This window comes from Thermobia domestica, chromosome 7, assembly GCF_964235325.1.
Source record: "Thermobia domestica chromosome 7, izTheDome1.hap1.1, whole genome shotgun sequence".
In the NCBI taxonomy this organism is placed as follows: domain Eukaryota; kingdom Metazoa; phylum Arthropoda; class Insecta; order Zygentoma; family Lepismatidae; genus Thermobia; species Thermobia domestica.
Window position 1 is genome coordinate 293,595,977 of NC_137460.1, and position 19,088 is coordinate 293,615,064.

Sequence of the window (19,088 nt, forward strand, 5' to 3'; positions counted from 1 at the left end):
CAGTAAATAGTTACACTTAGAATAAGTTGACTGCCATTCAAAATGTATTTCAATATGATATCCAATAACAGTAATTACTCATATTCACAATCTTCTACTTTTATGAAAAGTGTTTTACACCTTTTTTTACTTATAAATTTTGTTTTCAGTAGAACCGTTTGCTCGAGTGAACCCGAATTTTGAGTAATGGTGAAAGTATTGTATGCGTGTCTTCTTCCATTATACTCGTTCATGCGTGTACTTCCCATCGCTGACGCGCCTGCTCTCTACGGACGCACCTCCTCGTTACCTCTGGTTCCCACTGCTGCACTCCTGCCCTAATTCGGTTAGATAGCATTCGTGCTTTCTAATGGCCACCTAGTACAAGTTGGTTCATATTTTATGCACTGTAGTGTTTATGCCATATGTCACACTATATTTACTGAGCCCTCCTGAATTCAATCTGCAAGTAGTAATGGAGCTTCTCATTTAGTGCATGTTCTGTTAAAAGAAATACAAAGCTCTAATCTAACCCGAAAATGTAAGAGATGAGTCAAAATTTGATAGAACATTCTGCTCGAGTAATTCCAAGGTAATTTTCGTCATTCTTTATAACAATTTTAAATAATAATAATGACTTGGTGTTACTCCAGTTGCGTAATCCTTTACAGGAGTGACTTCGTGGATTCAATAGCGAAACCAACAAAATTGTACGAGTGATTGTAAATTGTGATCACTAGGAAATCTTAATTTATGGTCTTTGTATCTCGAACGAGAAAGGAAGCAGGTAGGCCTATGGTTGAATATGTACAAGACTATTTTTATATCGGCATAGGATCCTTACTGCGTCCAACAGAATGAATACGATTTTGGGTTCGGATCAGTTTATCTACACCAAGTAAAGTCAAATTTATATGAGAAACGTGATGTTAAGGAAAGTGTGTTGGAGTGGGTAAACGCAAAGAGAATAACTTTCGGAGTCTCGAGCCATTGTATATAGGATGAAATACGTAAATATACGTAGGACTATATGTTCTTCCACCATAGTGGTGGTCAGAAACCTATGGAGGATAGTAAGTGAAGTTAGGCCTAATTGCTATCTATCTGTAACGACATTTATTCTGAAGTTGACCGTCCACTTGATTTGCCTGATTTTCGACCGAAAGTATAATAAAAGCTCCTAGTAATAGTAGTAATAGGCAGCAGTAGTGATAGTGATAGTTATATGCCGAATTTTGCATATTTAAGTATGAATGATTTTTTTTATTTATTAAGAAGGATTGGTGTATAGCGAATAATATTGGTGAGTATTGTAATATCTATTGCTTTGCACCTGCCGCCTACTCACGGGTTCAAGTCTCGACGGTGTCCATCGAACGCAATGGTTTATTTCCAGTGCCCGTTAACAAATACTGTAGACTCCGTCCGCCCTTAGTAGTTCATCTGCTTGTTTAGGATGCTAATATCAATTCAAAGAAACAGACATGTTATGTATAGAGGCACAGGGAAGCCGTAAGATGAAGGATAAAGAAAATGAACACTATAATTTAGTAGTCTGTTGTGCTCTGGCGAACGACGAAATGCAGAGGGAATGTTGTACTGCAATTACACAGTTATCACATGTTTTGTTAAGAACTTGGTAAAGCCCGATTGAATGTTCTTTTTTTTAATCTTGACGAAAATAGCTCTTGTGGTAAGACAGTTGTATATGTCTACTATAAATAGTTTTGTACATGTTCAACACCCGGTTTCCTTTCTCACTCGAGGCATGAGCACTGTAAATGTAAATTTGTAGAGAGAACATTTTCGTTGGCTTCGCTGTTATAATCCACGAAATTGTTCTCGTTAAATATTATCAGAATGTAAATGAATAAAAACCTAACTTACCTAAACCATACTCTTACTTGCTTATCCCCGTTAGTTTATGGACTACAAACTCCAAGTGTTCGCCACTGAAATTAGTAAAAAATGCTCGCCACGTATTTGCAACACCTTCTGTTTTCATTTGTGGTTTAGGAATTGCGAGTGTATTACAATTACATACCCATTCTGTATGTAAAAAGGCAACTCCATGGAGCTTTGACCTACAGTGTTACTATCGAAAAAAAAAAGTTTCGTAATCTGCTCGTGAAATAACCATGGTGCATAATGCTGCACCACAGAAATCATTCTGTACTCATTCTTTCCAAGGGCCTCGCGCATGGGGGCAAGCATTCATCAGTATAATCAAATGTGTACTTGCATTTTTAAGAATATATTGTGAAAATAATTTTGATTGTGCCTCTACGTTTTCCCTTACTTTCATATAGTGGGCGGAACTGGTTATATTGCATGCTCTAATATTGTTTATCTATAGCAGTAACATTATTGACAAGGCAGGTAATAGTGTTTGTGCACAAAATTTTTAAATGAATGTTTTAAAATATATTTATATTAGGATGTTCCACGTTGTCGAATTTGACAGAAGCTCTGGAGGTGGGCTTGCACTTGCGAGGGATGAATGGATCACTCCCAGAAAAAAGAAACTTTCTGGCCCCCATGTAAATTGTCAACACAATATAATAAATTTTTGGTGAATGGAGAAAAAGCTGCACCAGACGAACAGTGGACATTGTATCCAATCAAGAGAATATTCTACAGTACAGGTGAGTCATTCCATAACAAGTCAACCTAGTTCATAACCCGCACTACCACTGCCGATTTGTATGGAATATGGCAAATAGGGCCTATAATATGTAGCTTATTGATCTTGAAAGTTGCCAGTTATTTTTATGCCTTAGTATATTTCTTGCGAAGATTTGCCCAAGAAGTCGGATTGAGTTTTCTCGTGGATAACGTTTTCGGCCTGCTTCATGACCCAAGAAATCTGGTATAGCATTCTCTACGAAGTACTTCAACTTTAAAAGCAGTCCTTTATCAAAATTCACTTGGGACATTTCTAGCCCGTCGAAATGTAATTTGCCTTCTGTAGTATTTTCTGTCATCTACTATGGAGTAAATTTTCAGTTAGGACTTTTAGGTGTTTCTCTGTTTTTTGTAGTCACCGATATGATCGACTGAAATTACAAACTGAATATTCTGCTTCTGCTCACCACCTCCTTTATCCGTACTAGAATCAAGGTTTAAGTTTGAGAGTCCTTTCACGTCAAATCAAACCATTTTAACTAAAAAAATTGCCTTCCCATTGCAGATTTCAATGATTTTGTTACATTAGTACTACCTATGGAGGGTATGAGAAATCCAAAATTTTAGATTTATCGAACCGCGCTGGTTTTGGAAATATAAATTATTGAGAATTCAGAAAGTGCCAAATTTTGATACAACTTCGTACACAAATTTATCTATATCTGTAATTCTTTGTGCTAGAGAGCTAAACATTCACTCATTTTAAATTTACTGAAATAGGCTTTCATATGATTTATAATTCGATAGAATTTTTTAAAATGAAATTTTTGAAAATTCTCAAGTATCAAATTGTGATTTCCCAGAAACACTAATTTGAAAAATGTAAAAGAAAAATCTCAAAACTTACACCATCCTGTTATATCTTCTTAAGTTTCATTATGAGATCGTCACTAATCAGGTGATACGAGGAATACGAGGTTAGCATGTATTTAAAAATTGCATAAATTTTATGATGCTTCAATCACTAAACATATGTGCACTATCCAAAAATACATGTTTCATAATCCTAAGGAACTCACAAAACAACTTTTAAAGAGGGAGTTTAGCTAAGTGCATATAGGTTGAAGTACTCTCCAATTACCTCTATTAAAAGTGTTGCGGAAGTACTACAGGATTCTGAAATTTGGATATTTGGATAGGGCACATACTAATTTTTAAGTGAAGTCTTGACCCGACTACGGTAGGTCCCATAGTTTTGGAGCTACGAACCTTTAAAGTTCATTTATTCATGTTTTTGGCAGCCTACAACTCCGAAAGGAAGCATTTGTGCACCCAGGATGGTCTATAGTTTTTGTCTTATTTTGGTGTCAGGATTCACCTCCCAAACGTTATCGGTGTTGTTTTGAAACACCCTGTATATATATAAAAAGTACTTTTTGATGCCACAGCCCTTTGAAGGGTAGGGATTTTCCAGTTAGTCCTTGTAGGCAGGACCTAAAGAAGAAAGAGCTCGAAAAGAAGTTTGAAATTGCTGGGATATTTTACTGGAACTGTAAATTGCTGAACATACATTTTTTCGTTTTGCTGTTGTTTAGGTGGAATAGGATAATAAAGTAATTTTCTTACAACATTAACGACTATTTTATGTCATGTACTGCATTGTAGAAGTTTTTTCTTTATACGTTATACTTCATGTTGGAATGTTACTTGTCAGGATGAATGTTATGTATTCATTTTTTATTCCTTGTGCTTGTTCCTAAATATGTTTATGACAAATATGTTACCTTTACCGTCTGTACTCTAGAGGCTGTAGTTGTTTTTATGGTAGCATTCTTACTAGTACATTTACTGGAGCCGCGTTTTCTCATTGGTAGACCGCTCGCCTCTGGTGCATAGTCCTTGGTTTGATCCCTGCCCGTGCCATGTAGGTTTTGTGTTGAAGAACCACCGTGTGTGTGGGTTTCATCGGTGTGAGTCAAAGCTTCTTAAAGCTTTTAAAAAATTAAAAATTCAATATACCTATTACTGCTATTATTCTCTATTCCATCTATACATGTGCATTTTGTATATAAAGGATGCCGCCTTCTATGTGTGGGGGCTAGTGCCATAAATAAGTCATCGTCCGCGAGAACTTGTGGAAAACACCCCCGATAACTAAATGGCCAACCAAAACCCTCATTTCTAGCATTTGACAACCGCTCGTCAAGTCCACGTGGGGTACTTAGTTGCCAGAATTCCAAACGCTGTCCTTTCAGTCAGTGATTAGAAGGTTGCTGTTCAACATATAGTTTTCTTATACATATATATTATGCTCGATTATAGCAAAATGTGGAGACCTGACATCTGTTTCACATTAGTGATAGTATTGGGAGTGAGAGTAAGAGACACGAGACACAGTGGGTGCTGCGACATTGCAACCCCGCAAATGCGGTCAAAAGAGGGATAGTTGGAGGAAGAGATACTGCTGTAAAATCCAGCAGGGGAAGGTCAAACAATTAGCCGAACTGCACATCTATAGATGGAATACACAATAATGCAACTGACGTCTTTCGGAACATCATTTTACATAAATTCGACATACCTGCAAGACAGAAATAAGCATCAAGAGGATAAGATTATCTTAGCTGAGATTTTCCAGGGTTTTATCCTCAGTAGCACCAAGCATATGTCCCAATCTTACCGTATTAATAGGGCGTTCTTTCACCTTACTATCCCGGCATATCCAAATCTCGGTAATTAAAAATTAATTGAATCCTGCGAAATTAATCTTGAGTCAAAACAAAAATAACTACCGGTGATTGATAACATCACGTAAGAACACGTTGCTTTATATTAGTCAACAATTTCCTATAATAAGGTAGTGTTATTTAAGAATAACTAGACCAAAGCCCACCCGTGAATGGACAACTATAGTTACATAAATAACCCTCCCAGAGTAGACGGCGTAAACGTTTCAACGATGTTAGTCCAGTGAATCAGATGCATTTGTCCCAGTCTCCCGAAAAGTATGTGAGGTAGTAGATAGGAGCTAGGCAAAAAAAAAAAAAAAAAAAAAAAAAATCCATCAGCATAGAATTTAATTCCTGATTGTAGTATGCCGATCAAATTTAAAAGTCATTGCTCCAAACATTTCCTGAAGAGTGTGTCAATTTCTTCACATTGTATTTTACATGTAATATATTTTAGGATATGCTAACAGAATCGCAACACTAATTTCTTTGTAATTGTTTTCAGCTGCAGTTCGGAGAAGCCCATACGCATTGAATGCTTCTGAATGTGAAGTGCATTCCGTAATACAGAACTGGTTTCGCCACGTTAAAGACAGGGATGGTGGACGTGAAGCGCGTAGACAGAAAACTGGTCGTGGTCGAGATGCGCCACAACACCCTGAAACGGAACGCGTTGTTATTGTGTAAGAGAAATAACATGGTTGTCTATCTTCAGAGTGGAAAAGAGAAAGAGGACAGGTACTACTTTGTCTTCAGATTGTTTACATAAAAAGTGCCTTCTTATTCCAGACTTTTCGGCATATGTTTGCATTCCTTTCTGTAACATGGAACATTTTTACTACTGCGTATATGTCATGTGTGAAGACTTCTCATCATAGATTTTTCCAGGACACACATGATTTTCCAGTATGTTAAAAAAAATGAAAAATCAACGTTCCAAATGAAAAATTTGAAATGTACGAGTTACAGTACAGACGAAAATCTGTAAAATATGGTATTACGGGTGCTAGGAAAATTTGTTGATAGAATGGACATTTCGAGTATCCCTGATGACAAGGATATCCAAAATGTATGTTCTGTTACATATTTTTCCAGTGTAGTTATAGAGGGTTTTGCCAGGACTAACTCTTACTTTTCACATTATTTCATATTGAACGTTGATTTTGCATTATTCACAAGAAATGAAAAATCAAAGATTCCTTGGTAGAATCTGCACAACGAGAGGTTCGTTAAATTCTACTTGATTTCCGGGGATGATTTTAGTTTTTACGTAACAATAGTCTAGTAATGATTAAAATAGTCTTCTTGTAACTTAATTACTAACTGGTTTGCTTGAAGTTTTAGTTTTGTTAAGAGCTTTTATTAACTCTCGCATTTAAATGCGGAAGGAGGACTTGAAAGCAAGGATACTTAGTGCTTGCATTTCAACTGAAGTTGAGTTTTGTGCGATTTTTTTTTCATAGAAGGCTAGGTAGTGAGATATTTTCGGTAAACGAGCTTTTGTTTTTAAGAACATCTAATGTTTAGTTTTTTGCGTTGTCAATTCTTCAGTTAATCTATGCTATGTAAACTTCTATAAATAGGTGTAACAGGTATGATTCTGACTTTTACTTGTACACACATTACTGAGCATGATCAGTCTGTTCAGTAGAATGTCTTACACGTAGAACTCAAGCTTCAACTGAAACTGCGATTCTACTAATATGTTTAATAATTGTTTCGAAAAAGGAAATATGCATACTGAACAGACACGTTTTGTTCAGTTTTTATTTACAATTTGTATGTTTTGTATTTTTATATGACTTCTTGAGCCGTTTTGTTTTTTCAAAACATCTGCTGAAATATATAGTATGTACATCACGATAAAGTAATGCGGCTTCTGCACATAAATGTATGTTTCATTTCTTTTAACCAATTTGATTATTATTATTATTATTTCTGTGAAACTGAAGAATAAAAGTTCATGTATATTTCTTTCCAAATGTATTTTTTTCATTGCTTTGTACGACCTTATAAGAATCATCGTATATCCTATAATTACGACATTAGAAAATTATAATTACTCAGTATCCGCACATGAACACAGCCGGAACATAGGCGTCGGAATTTAGAGAAAGATTAATGTTAAATGTAATGTAAACGTACACTCATATCCAAAATGATTATCACATATCTATAACTGTCTTCTTGTAAGAATATAACTTGATAGTGATCTTGCAGGGTACTTTTATTACTGATGTGTATAATCGAGAAATGTATATTTGTGGTAAATTTAATAGGAAAAGAATTATAATTACGAAAATTAGAATGAGTAAAACAAAATGTTGCTAAATGGACAAGAAAGTTTTATTTTCGTTTTATTGTTCTTATTTATTGCTCTTTTGACATGAAATTTGCCACATACACGTCTTTGCCGAATACACACCTACTAACATTATAAGAAATACCGGGCGAATTCGTTATCAAATTATATTCTTATATTTATATACATGGGACAATAATTTGGAATGAGTGTACATATTAATTCAAGTAAATTGTTAAAGATTTTTTTTGGCAAACTTTCTTTTGAATGGCGGTGTAGCTAAACTGCATGTAAGTATCAAATATGTATTGTGTAATAACAACTAGTCCTCTATACAGCGTTTACTATTATCAGATGTAGATGTTTAGAACGTTACTCCCGCGGATATAGGGAATCTACACCCCTGGATATCTGCGGGAGGTACGTTTCAGCATCCACAGCTGATATTAGTAAGCACTCACGCTTACCGTCGGCAGGTTATTCCTATCTGATCGGGATATGGTCCAATAAAGTGTCGTCTATCGCCGGTGAACTCTCCATTTTTGGTCGGCAAGTCGTCAGTAATTGGTCGGTATTATTGGGATTTGCTCGGGAGATTGTCCAAAAATAGTCATGTTTATAGTCGGTGAGCTGTTCATATTTGGTCGGCAAGTCGTCGGTAGTCAGTCGGGATAATGTCGTTATTGTCCTAATATGATCGGGAAATCGTCGGGAATTGGTTCGTCGGGAAGTTGTCGAAAAAGCGGACATAACGACCTTTTCCCGATTGTCGGGGCAAACTTAAACTGACCATTTATGGATGTCGGGCCGATCATTTTGTGCTACTAGGGAATGACTTGAACTGGTCACCAATTTCTTTGCGAATGTTTTCATTACCTTGTTGTAATGATTCCAACTTTACTGTTGTGTCTTGTTGAAATGAGTGTAACTGTTCGGCCGTATCTTTCAGCAACACTTGAAGAATGTCCATGTTTTCTGTCGTTGTTTGGTTGTCTGCACTCGCCTCCATACTTACACTGTATAATTTACCACTTCTAAGCCTAATGTTGAATTTAGTAATTTCGATGCACTGTTACACTAATACCGTTCAGATATGAACACACTTATAGCACTAATTCACACGCGGATATGTATGAGTTTTGAGTCTCATAATCTTTATGTCGCCGTCGGTAGATGAAAGCTACAGCCCGTGAAGGTCACGTGCTACAACATGAGTAAATCAACGTATGAATAGACTGCAGCAGGTACACGCTGTTATACTCACCTTTTGCGCGTGATTAGCGTGTGATAATCTGTTATGGTAGTTCAGTGCAGAAACACCACTTACCTTGTTATAAATTTATGACTGTGTTTGTTGTAATAAACTATGTACATTCCTCTACACATTTGATTTATTGGAATTACGCAGTTAGCTTACACAAGTGCATGTGCCATGAACTACTTGCACACTGTTCCCACTGTCACAAAAGTTTTACTCACAATCTTTACACTACTATATATTTGAATGACTATATATCTGACACAATCTACGTTGTCTATATTTACTTTTCACAATAACACAGTCTTCGTTATAGCCCGGAGAACTTAATACTTTCAGTTTGCCTTTTTGCACATCAGTCGGCCGAAACACCTACCATTCCTCTCTTCTTCTTCTTCTTCTTTTTCTTTTCTATCCGGTTAGTTTTTATTCTCTTGTTACCGACTGAGTATTGTCCTCACCTACGGGTGTAGGTGTACAGGGAAAACTTGCAGTGATTTTTAAAGATTTATGCAGTTCAATTCTCCCGAAAGAATCGAATATGTCACAGTAAAAAAAAATGTAGTTTCTGATACCGCAAACTATGATTTCTGACTATAGGTTAGTTGAAGTTTGGTTTGTTTACTGTAGCGATAAAAAAAAATGTTATTTCTAATGCGACAAATGGGATGTAGATCCTTTTGTTTACTACTTTAAAGAAAATACACAGTGATATGATATGTTCCGATCTGTAACAGTTTCAGTTCAATGAACAGCAAGGAGCGGGCTGTGGGAGAAGCAGTAAAAACATATTAATGCCGGTCAGTGAAAATTATTGGTTTAGAAATAGTACATATTATTTACGTGACAATTTTGTTCTTTGTAACAATTTGCCGTCCTGCAAGATTTTAGAATGTGTAGACCACTACACATGTTAATAATGTTAATAATCGTGCAATGGTAATAATGTTAGCATATTTTTACGCCCAAGGGCCAAAATTTACTAAAATATTTCTGAAACGCGGTATCGGCACTACTTTAGCAGATGCCTCTACCAAATTTATCGACATTATTATTATTATTATTTTTTTTTTTTTTTTTGAAAATTTTCGTGCTGTTAGACTATATTACGTTCTGTTTGTTTCTGCGATACGATTCGTTTGGTGGGTTAGGTTGGGTAGGTTAGATTAAGATTCTGCTAATAATTACGGTCCTTGTGCTGTTATGGGGGTCCAAAACTACCAGAAAAACAGTATGATCTACCGGAAGGAAAAGTTGGTGATGTAAGAAGAATTGAAAAAAAAAAGGGAGGAACCCATGGAAAGATAGGTAATTGGTCAGAAGTCAAGTATGGTACAAATTATCGTTCTTTCGTTCCTAGTGATGTCCACAGTGCTTAAAAGGGCGGCGCAGATGGTATATCTTTGAGTACAAGAGTACATACACGGTCCCGGTAAAGTGTCCTTGCATTAAAAACACCCGGCTGTATACACCACTTTCAGAATTTTAGACATCATTTGGAGCGAAATAAGGAAATAACACACAAAGAGGGTGCAGAGTCGGATGTTTTGATTGCAAGGACACTTTGCCAAAACTGTATGTACTCACACTGCACCCCCTTTTTAAGCGTTGTGTACATCACTTGGAACGAAAGAACGATGATTTGCACAAGGTGACCAGAACTTTTACTTTTAAAAACGGGACGCATATGAATCGGCGATGGGGGGGTTGTTGACTTCCACATTGCATTTTGGGACTCAGCAGTATTTTGAATTAACAAAATACACAAGTAAGAATGATAACACAGCGTTTCTAACTTAAGTAGGGGAAAGTGGGGGAATACCACGCAACGAGGGAATACCACGCACCCTATTTTCTCAGTTCTAATGCTTCGAAACTGATTCAGATTAGTGCTAATATCTAGCTTAGACTATGAAAGACATATTGCATGAGCGAGGCGCCAGTTGCTGCTAGGTGTGGTTTATGGCATGGCGAAATGTTGTTTTGTTGTAATTTCCTCTAATTTACTTCGTTTGCAGATTTAGAGATATGTATTGAAATACTTAGTTGATTTTTATAATGTGTATACAATATTTTACCGTAGTGTGTTAGTATTAAGTTCACGCTAAATCTGTTTATATGAAACGACGTGAAACTTCTGAAAATTCAATTTTTCTTTCTCGGCTTGGAATGGGGTAATTGCACGCATGTCGTCCATTGTGCGTGGTATTGCCCCTTCACGAAGCAGTTATCAAAAAAGTTTATGCTGCGTTTCTTTTCCTTTTTTTATGTATATTGCAGATGCCATGACACTATATTAGGCATACAGAGAAGTGCAAATGGACATTAAAACAACTACCAAACGCCATAGGAGCAATAAATGGCGGAAGAAAAATTAGAGAGGTAGTAAATGATTTTGGGATACATGAGGCTACATTAAGAACAAAAGTGAAAGCTGGGACTAAGAAAATGGGAAGAAAAGGTGTATTGAGCTCTACACAAAAAGCGGAACTTTCTGGTCACGCTTTACATTTAGCCAAGTTGTTTTACGGAATGTCTTTAATTCAACTACGCAGAAAAGCTTATGAATATTCAGAAGCTAATCATATCAAACACAATTTAATAAAAAAAAGGTCGACTTGCTGGGAATGATTGGTTGGAATTGCTTTTAAAGAAAAATTCCACGATAAGGTTAAGGAAATCTGAAGCAATTAGTATTAACAGGGTCGACGAATTCAATGAAGAAGAGGTGAAAGAGTATTTTAAGAACCTGACAGAGTTACCGAAAATATCATTTCTGCGAAGATTAGATCTTTAACGTTGACGAAAGAGGTATATTCATAGTATAGACAAACTAGCAGTTGACCTAAACGTTAGTCAACAAACGACCTAAGTTTATGGAAAGATATTCTGATGCTTCACGTTAAGGAATTAGTGCGTGCCAATACCCGATGTAATGCGTGTCATTACCCGATGTGGTGGGGAATACCACGCGTTTCTCGTTTTCCACAAACTTTATTTTTACAGAATCTATGAAAATCAAGGAGCACTACCGACGACCGAATATGAAACTAGAATGATTAAGTTACAACATACATTTTCCTCATGCTAATTTGTTTGATTTGTAGCGAGATATTGGAAAATGTACCTTAAGTGCGTGGTATTCCCCCACTTTCCCCTACTACCCAAACGTACTTTTAACTACTTCAACACTCAGAATTATCCCTCGATTCCCACTTGAACCACAGAACACTCAATTCTCATTTGAATATTCAGAAGTTCTAGGCACGGCTGAACCTACCCAATGAGTGTTGAGTACGGAAGAGTGCAGAATTGACATTGACCATTTATATTTTGAATAATAGTTACAGGACACCTGGGTCATGTTTGCTTAAAAACGGAACATTTAAGCGTCCCGTTTGAGAATCAGAAAAAAACGGGACAACGGTTGAAAATAAGGGACTGTCCCGGCTAAAACGGGACGTCTGGTCACCTTGGATTTGCATCATCCGACACTGTATGAAAGAAGGAGTTCTTCTGGGCAATTAGCGAAGGATATTTAGCGGAATATCTCTCTTGATGTTCAGTGAAGGGATTCTTATATATATTTTTTCTATTCGGCAATATTCTAACGCTCCACTCCAAGTATGCATGAGGTACACGCCCACTAAAACAGACCGTTGTAGCCTAAAGCATCCAGAGATATTTAGGTTCTAGCAGCGAGTTGTTAATCAATTTACAGAGAAAATGACAATAATCCTTCGATTTGTACAAATTACATATACAGTAATGGAGAATGCCTTGTAAAAATTTGCGAACACTTGCTTGATTTCGTACCGGTAACATGCACCATTGGTCTAGGACTGACAGAAGTAATAATTAAACAGCTAAAGTAAATGAACATCCTTATCGAAGATATGAGGAGCCAAGGATATGACAATAGTTCCAATATGACAGGCAAATACTCAAGTATTCAGAATAGAACTTTAGAAATAAATTTTCTAGCCTTCTATGCTTCTTGTAGTAGTCATTCACTAAACCTTGTCGTTTAACAATGCAGCCACAACATCTCAGTACGCAGTTTCATTTGCTGTATAGTTAAAAAAGTTTATGACTCTTCTGCGTCAGTTCAACGTTGGGGCATACTAAACGTAGGAGTCTCACTTTGATACTATTAAGCACCATAAGTAGCCGAATTGAAAGAGCCGAATTGATGCTCTGACTCAACTTAGATATCAAATAGGAGAGGTATAGGAAGACTTACTGAAGTAACGACCATAGAACAGTTAGAATGGTCTTCTATGATTTTCTGTGTATAGCACACCAGCTGCATGACTTTACTTTCCTTTACTCACTCGTTGTCTGCTATGACATTTTACTCCACATAAACATGGTAAGCAAAAGTCATCAAACCTTTCATTCTCATATGCTGGATGCAGTCGGGTTTCTTGAAAATATAAGCCTATCTGAGAACTTTGAGAGGAGAAGAAATGATGTAAACTTTCAATCTTTCTTACTTGGAATCAGTATTAAATATGGATGATCCACGGGTAGGTAATACAGTACAAGCTCGAAGTCGAAAGAAGTAGAAGAGACAGTTTTAGTACGTGGGAGAGAATGAAGCTATTGAAGATCCGTAAACAAGATACAAGATCGATTTTTATTACAAAGCTGTAGACGTAATTGAGTTAGCTTTAAGAGAAACGTTTTAGCAACTTAAACATCACAGCGAGCATTCCGATTTTCTTTACGATATAAGTAATCTTAGATATGCAAGCTGAACTTTTGTATAAAAAATGTACTAAACTTGCCACCATTTTAACATACGGAGAATCTAAAGATATTAACTTCAGTGATTTGAAAGACGAATTAAAAGTGCTATTCGCTGTAATAATGTCTAAGAGTTCACCAAAATGAGGCGTTAATCGAGGAATGTGAATTTGCTACAATGTCAGTGTTGCATTTAGGATTTTGTTAACTTTACCTGTAACTGTGGCAAGTTTAGATAGAAGTTTTTCAGAACTTAAGCTTATTAAAAACTATATACATTCTTCCATGTCTGAAACACGCTTGAGTAGTCTCGCGATTATATCAATACGACACGAATTGGCTGAAACATTGGACTACGCGGATGTGATAAAGGAATTTGTTCATATCAAAACAAAAAAAAAAAAAAAAAAAAACCTTTACTGCAATCAAGATATGCTAAATTTCTCTCCCTATTGTTTCAGTACATTATAAGGTTTAGGCTAGTCACTTACTTTTGCCGTAATATCTTATTCACTATATTATCTTTATGCTTCATGCTCTATTGGAAACACCTTTTGATGTAAAATAAAGCTTTTCATTTTATTTTCTGTATGCGCTGCCATTTATCACAGATATACAGCGAAATTGAGCATGCTGAATATTATATCATGTATGGAGTCGATTAAATATTACGTAAGCATTCGAGAGAGAGAGTTTATTTATTTATTTATTTATTACTTTTCCATTTCACACATGTATTTAAATGGGATATCTTAGTTTTCGTGACACTTGAACGTCTTCTGTCAAAATAAGGTCTGCAGATCAAAGAGCTGGCATGTGAAAGTACCGACCATGGTGGTAAAACTGCTAGCAGCGGCTCTAGTTTATTAATAATAATATAATAATAATAATAATACATTTTATTGTCGAATCAGCTACATAGCCATAGACAACGTCAAATTATAACTTACTACAATAATGTACAGTAATAGTGATTGTTCATTATCTACACTAATTGCTAAAGTACTAAAGTTCACCACAATAACATATCTTATATAATATTTACATTACAAAAATTAAATTCAAAAAACTCATCTATTGAATAAAATGGTGTTTTTACTAACCAAGAATATAATCTATTTTTGAAGCTACCCATAGGTAGTTGTGTCAGTTCTATAGGTAATTTATTATACAACCTCACACTCATGGCTTCATAGCTATTTTGTGATTTTGTTAATCTCAAATATGGAACGTTGACACGTCTATTATTTCTAGTGTTGTATAAGTGTATGTCATGCCTATAGTGTATTTCTGACGTTTTGCCCTTTATGTACATCAACACATTGTATATATATAAATTGATTACCGTCATTATTTTTAACCTTATGAATAATGGTTTACAATGACACGTATTCTCTGCATTCATCATTATTCTCACAACTTTTTTTTGTAACAACAGAACGTCATTCACATGGCTACCATTTCCCCATAACAGTATACCATATAGTAATATACTTTGAAAAAACGCAAAATATGCGGATCTTACATAGTTTTCTGGTACCTGATTCCTCAAATTTTTTATCAAATATATAACTCTTGAGAGTCTTCCTGTAATATATTGAATATGAGAGTCCCATGATAATTTGTTATCAATAATAATGCCCAAAAATTTTACACTGTCCAAATCGTTCTCGGTTGCCATACGTCTTAAACTGAAGTTTAAATGTTTCGTTTTACTTTCATTAAGGAAAAAACCATTCGTCTTAAACCACGATCCAGCTTCAGATAATGTTCTTTCTGTGATTTCTTCTAATTTTTCCAAGTCGTGGCTAACACTGAGAAATGTTGTGTCATCTGCATATAAAATTGAGTGACTAGTTACGCAATTTGGTAAGTCATTAACCATTATAGTAAAAAGCAAAGGCCCAAGTACTGAGCCTTGCGGTACACCACATATAATCTGTGCAATTTGTGACTTTTCTCTTCCTACATATACCACTTGCCTACGATCCTTAAGGTAAGTCCTGAATAAATTTAGACCAGTATTTCCTACACCATAATACGCCAGTTTATTTAATAATAGAGTATGGTCAACACAGTCGAAAGCCTTGCTCAGGTCACAGAATGTGGCCCTTGCAAAACCCCTGGACTCAAAAACTTGTAAAACCTTGCTTACTAATGAGTCTATAGCATCAACCGTAGACCTCCCGGCCCTAAATCCAAACTGTGAATCACTAATTATATTAAGTTGTTCCAAATGATCACATAACTGTATTTTTATAATGTATTCGATAATTTTTGAAAAGATAGGGACCAGCGAAACAGGACGATAGCTAGCTGTACAATATTTGTCTCCCTTTTTATAAATTGGAACAACCCTAGACAGCTTTAGTACGTCAGGGAAAGTACCTTCATTTATACATCTATTTATACAATATGTAAGTGGACTTACAATGCAATCAATTACTTTTTGAATTAGAGTTGTTGATAAATCATAAATATCAACACTATCCGAGGACCTCATTCTTTTAACAATATCTAAAACCACTGCGGTTGTTACTCCGGTAAAAACTAAATTATTCTGTACCCATCTATTAGAATGCGGTTCAGTTATGTCAAAGACCCCTACATTTGTATTTTTACGTATTTCCTCAACCGATTTAATAAAGAATGTGTTAAGTTCATCAGGGGAAATGGGTATACTATCCCTATTACCAACTTTAGCTACCTCGTTAATTAATTTCCAAGCCTCTTTACATTTATTGGATGCTGCCTCAATTTTTGCTACATTATATAATTTTTTTGTTTGTTTTAACGCTAATTTATAATCCTTTTTTGCTTTCAAATACTTTTCTTTGTTGTTTTCAGTTTTATCCCATCTGTATAATGCTAATAGTGACATAACTGTACATTTCATAGTTGCAAGTTGGGTAGTGTACCAATTTGTATTACCATTTACTTTTTTTACATTCTTTTTGTTAGTCTTAACTTTAATTTTCCTTTGAGGAATAGATGTATTAAACACGTTCAAAAAAACTTGCATGAAACGCTCAAACGTATTATTAGCTGATTTCATAGATGTAGGTCCAGTTAGCACATTCAACCAATTTACACTATTCAATGAATTTCTAAAATGTAAAATTCTCTCATCGGATATTGGTCTTGTAATTATTATTTTACTCTCCTCAATTACACATTTCCTAGCAATAACGGAACCTACTTTAATCCAAACAGAGTCATGATCTGCTAATGGAAAGGTTGTTACATCACTATATATACGATCTTTTGTTATATTTGTAAATATATTGTCAAGACAGGCTAATCCTCTAGTTGGTTTGTCATTCGTATAGTAGAAGTTGTACTCTCTAAGTAAGTTACATAATTCGGATACACTACGTTTGACCTGCCTTACATCAAAGTGGGAGTTTATATCACCCCCAACAACAACACTAAAATACTTCCACCTAGGTCTACTTAAAAATTTAAATATTTTCTCAAGATTTTCTAGGAAAATAACGGGGTTTCCGTCAGGTGACCTATAAACAGATACTATAACTAACTTAAGCTCTTCAATACAGATACCTGTAACCTCAAAATGTAGTTCACTACATAAATAGTTTAAGTCTAATATACTACATTTCATCATATAGGACTTTTTTACATAAATTGCTACACCTCCGCGTTTATGTTTTTCTCTACTATAACTATTGGCTACATAATAATCATCCATCACAATATATGGTATCTCATTTTCATGACACCAATGTTCACTTACACCAAGAACGTCAAACATATTATCTTTAGCATAAACATTTACAGCCAGCTGTTTGTTATTTATACCTTGTACATTAAGAAAACCTATTTTTAGGTTAAAATTCATATCATCTTCACTCAAGTCAGTCATAGACGTAGTATGATTATTGTTAATAGACTTCCTTTTTGAATTAGTATATTGTTCCATGGTATGATTCCTAATATTAGTGTTATTTAGCTTGTACGAAACCGGCCAAACTTCATCTTGAATCAGCTTGGCCTTTAATTCACGTTTCCCTGTTCATTACTCAGCGTGATAATCTTATGATTCATATTACAGTACCTGTTTTCAATAACTTTACCTATAGACTCACACAACTTCCTTTTACCATAAACATTAAAATGCTGGCCGTGTCTAGTATGAAGCATTTTGTCAGTTTTATTGATATTTACCACCGTTACATTCTTAAAACGTTTACATATCTTACTGTACACAATGTTTGCTTTTTCTACTTCTTTATTAACAATTGACCAGTCTACAAGATCATGTCTATGTGGAATACCCATAACGATCACGTTCGTGTGTGTTAGACCTGCCAAAGTTTTTCGTAGTGTAGCAGCGGCGGCTTCTGTCTCGTTACTAGCAACATCATTCGCACCTCCCATGAGTACAACAAAGTCTTTATCCGTTAGCTTAGCACAATTTTTCCTTACCTCTGTCACAATTTTATCGAATTTCGCCCCTGGTTTCACCCATGCTTCTGTATCAAACTTCTTATCATGGCTCATATCTCTTAATATTGTAGAAATTCCACGACCATAACTATCTGCATAGATCTTGATTTTATTATTTCTTACATCTGTCCTATTATCCTTGCACTTTAACTTGATCACTGTGTCGCCTTGCACTACCGGCACTGAGTGTTCTTCGTCTACATCTTCCATTTCTGTTAGTACGGAATATCTATTCGATGTAAAAACACTAATGCAAGGCTCATTGTTTGAAATTTCTATATGCCTAGACCTACGCTGTTTTATTTTTTGCCACTCGGTCTCTACTACCATATTATCCACATCCACATTCGTTTTCCGGTTACTCACACCATGCCTAACTTGCCTCTCTTCCACAGAAGTATATTCTTGCTTGATTTTCACAATATCACCTTTCAAAATATTAATAACTTCTTTCAAAGACATAATTTCATCTAATAGTTCACTTACCAGATCCTTATTATCACATTCACAGTTCGATTTTCTTTTGTTTTCACACCTTTGAGTAGACGCCATTGTCGTTTGTAAGCATCCTTCACAATGCCAGTCATTTTTTGGAATATTATCCGCTCTAACTTCACAACATTTATCAAAATGATACCATCTATCACAGTTATCACATATAATTCCGTTTCTAACTATTTTGTAGCATTTTGCACAACTAGCATTCCTTTTAACTCTGTCTTTTTGCGAACGCGATCTTGACACCACTGTACTATACGACGCCATCTTTGAATCGTCGCATAGTTTCCAAAACAAATGAAGATACAGTTGTCTGATGGTCCTGTGTTTTGGCACACACACAGGTGTCACTGCTATCTTTCGAAATGAAAGGAATTATCGAACTCATCCGATACATATGATAGGAAAGAGCAAACAAAGGGAGGCAAAAAATGTAGTCTATCATTTGTTGTATGCCTACAACTTTATGAAATTGTTTTCC

General features: G+C 35.5%; 1 protein-coding gene across 1 annotated transcript in view; it reads left to right on the forward strand.

Annotated features, from left to right (window-relative positions):
• LOC145691054 (uncharacterized) overlaps positions 1 to 7,294 on the forward strand; it is an 81,640-nt gene extending 74,346 nt beyond the window's left edge. The window contains exons 3-4 of the transcript XR_014132332.1: positions 2,417 to 2,624; positions 5,839 to 7,294. The gene's annotated coding sequence lies outside the window, so the exon portion shown is untranslated. The remainder of the gene's footprint in view (positions 1 to 2,416; positions 2,625 to 5,838) is intronic.
• The last annotated feature ends 11,794 nt before the right edge of the window (positions 7,295 to 19,088 follow it).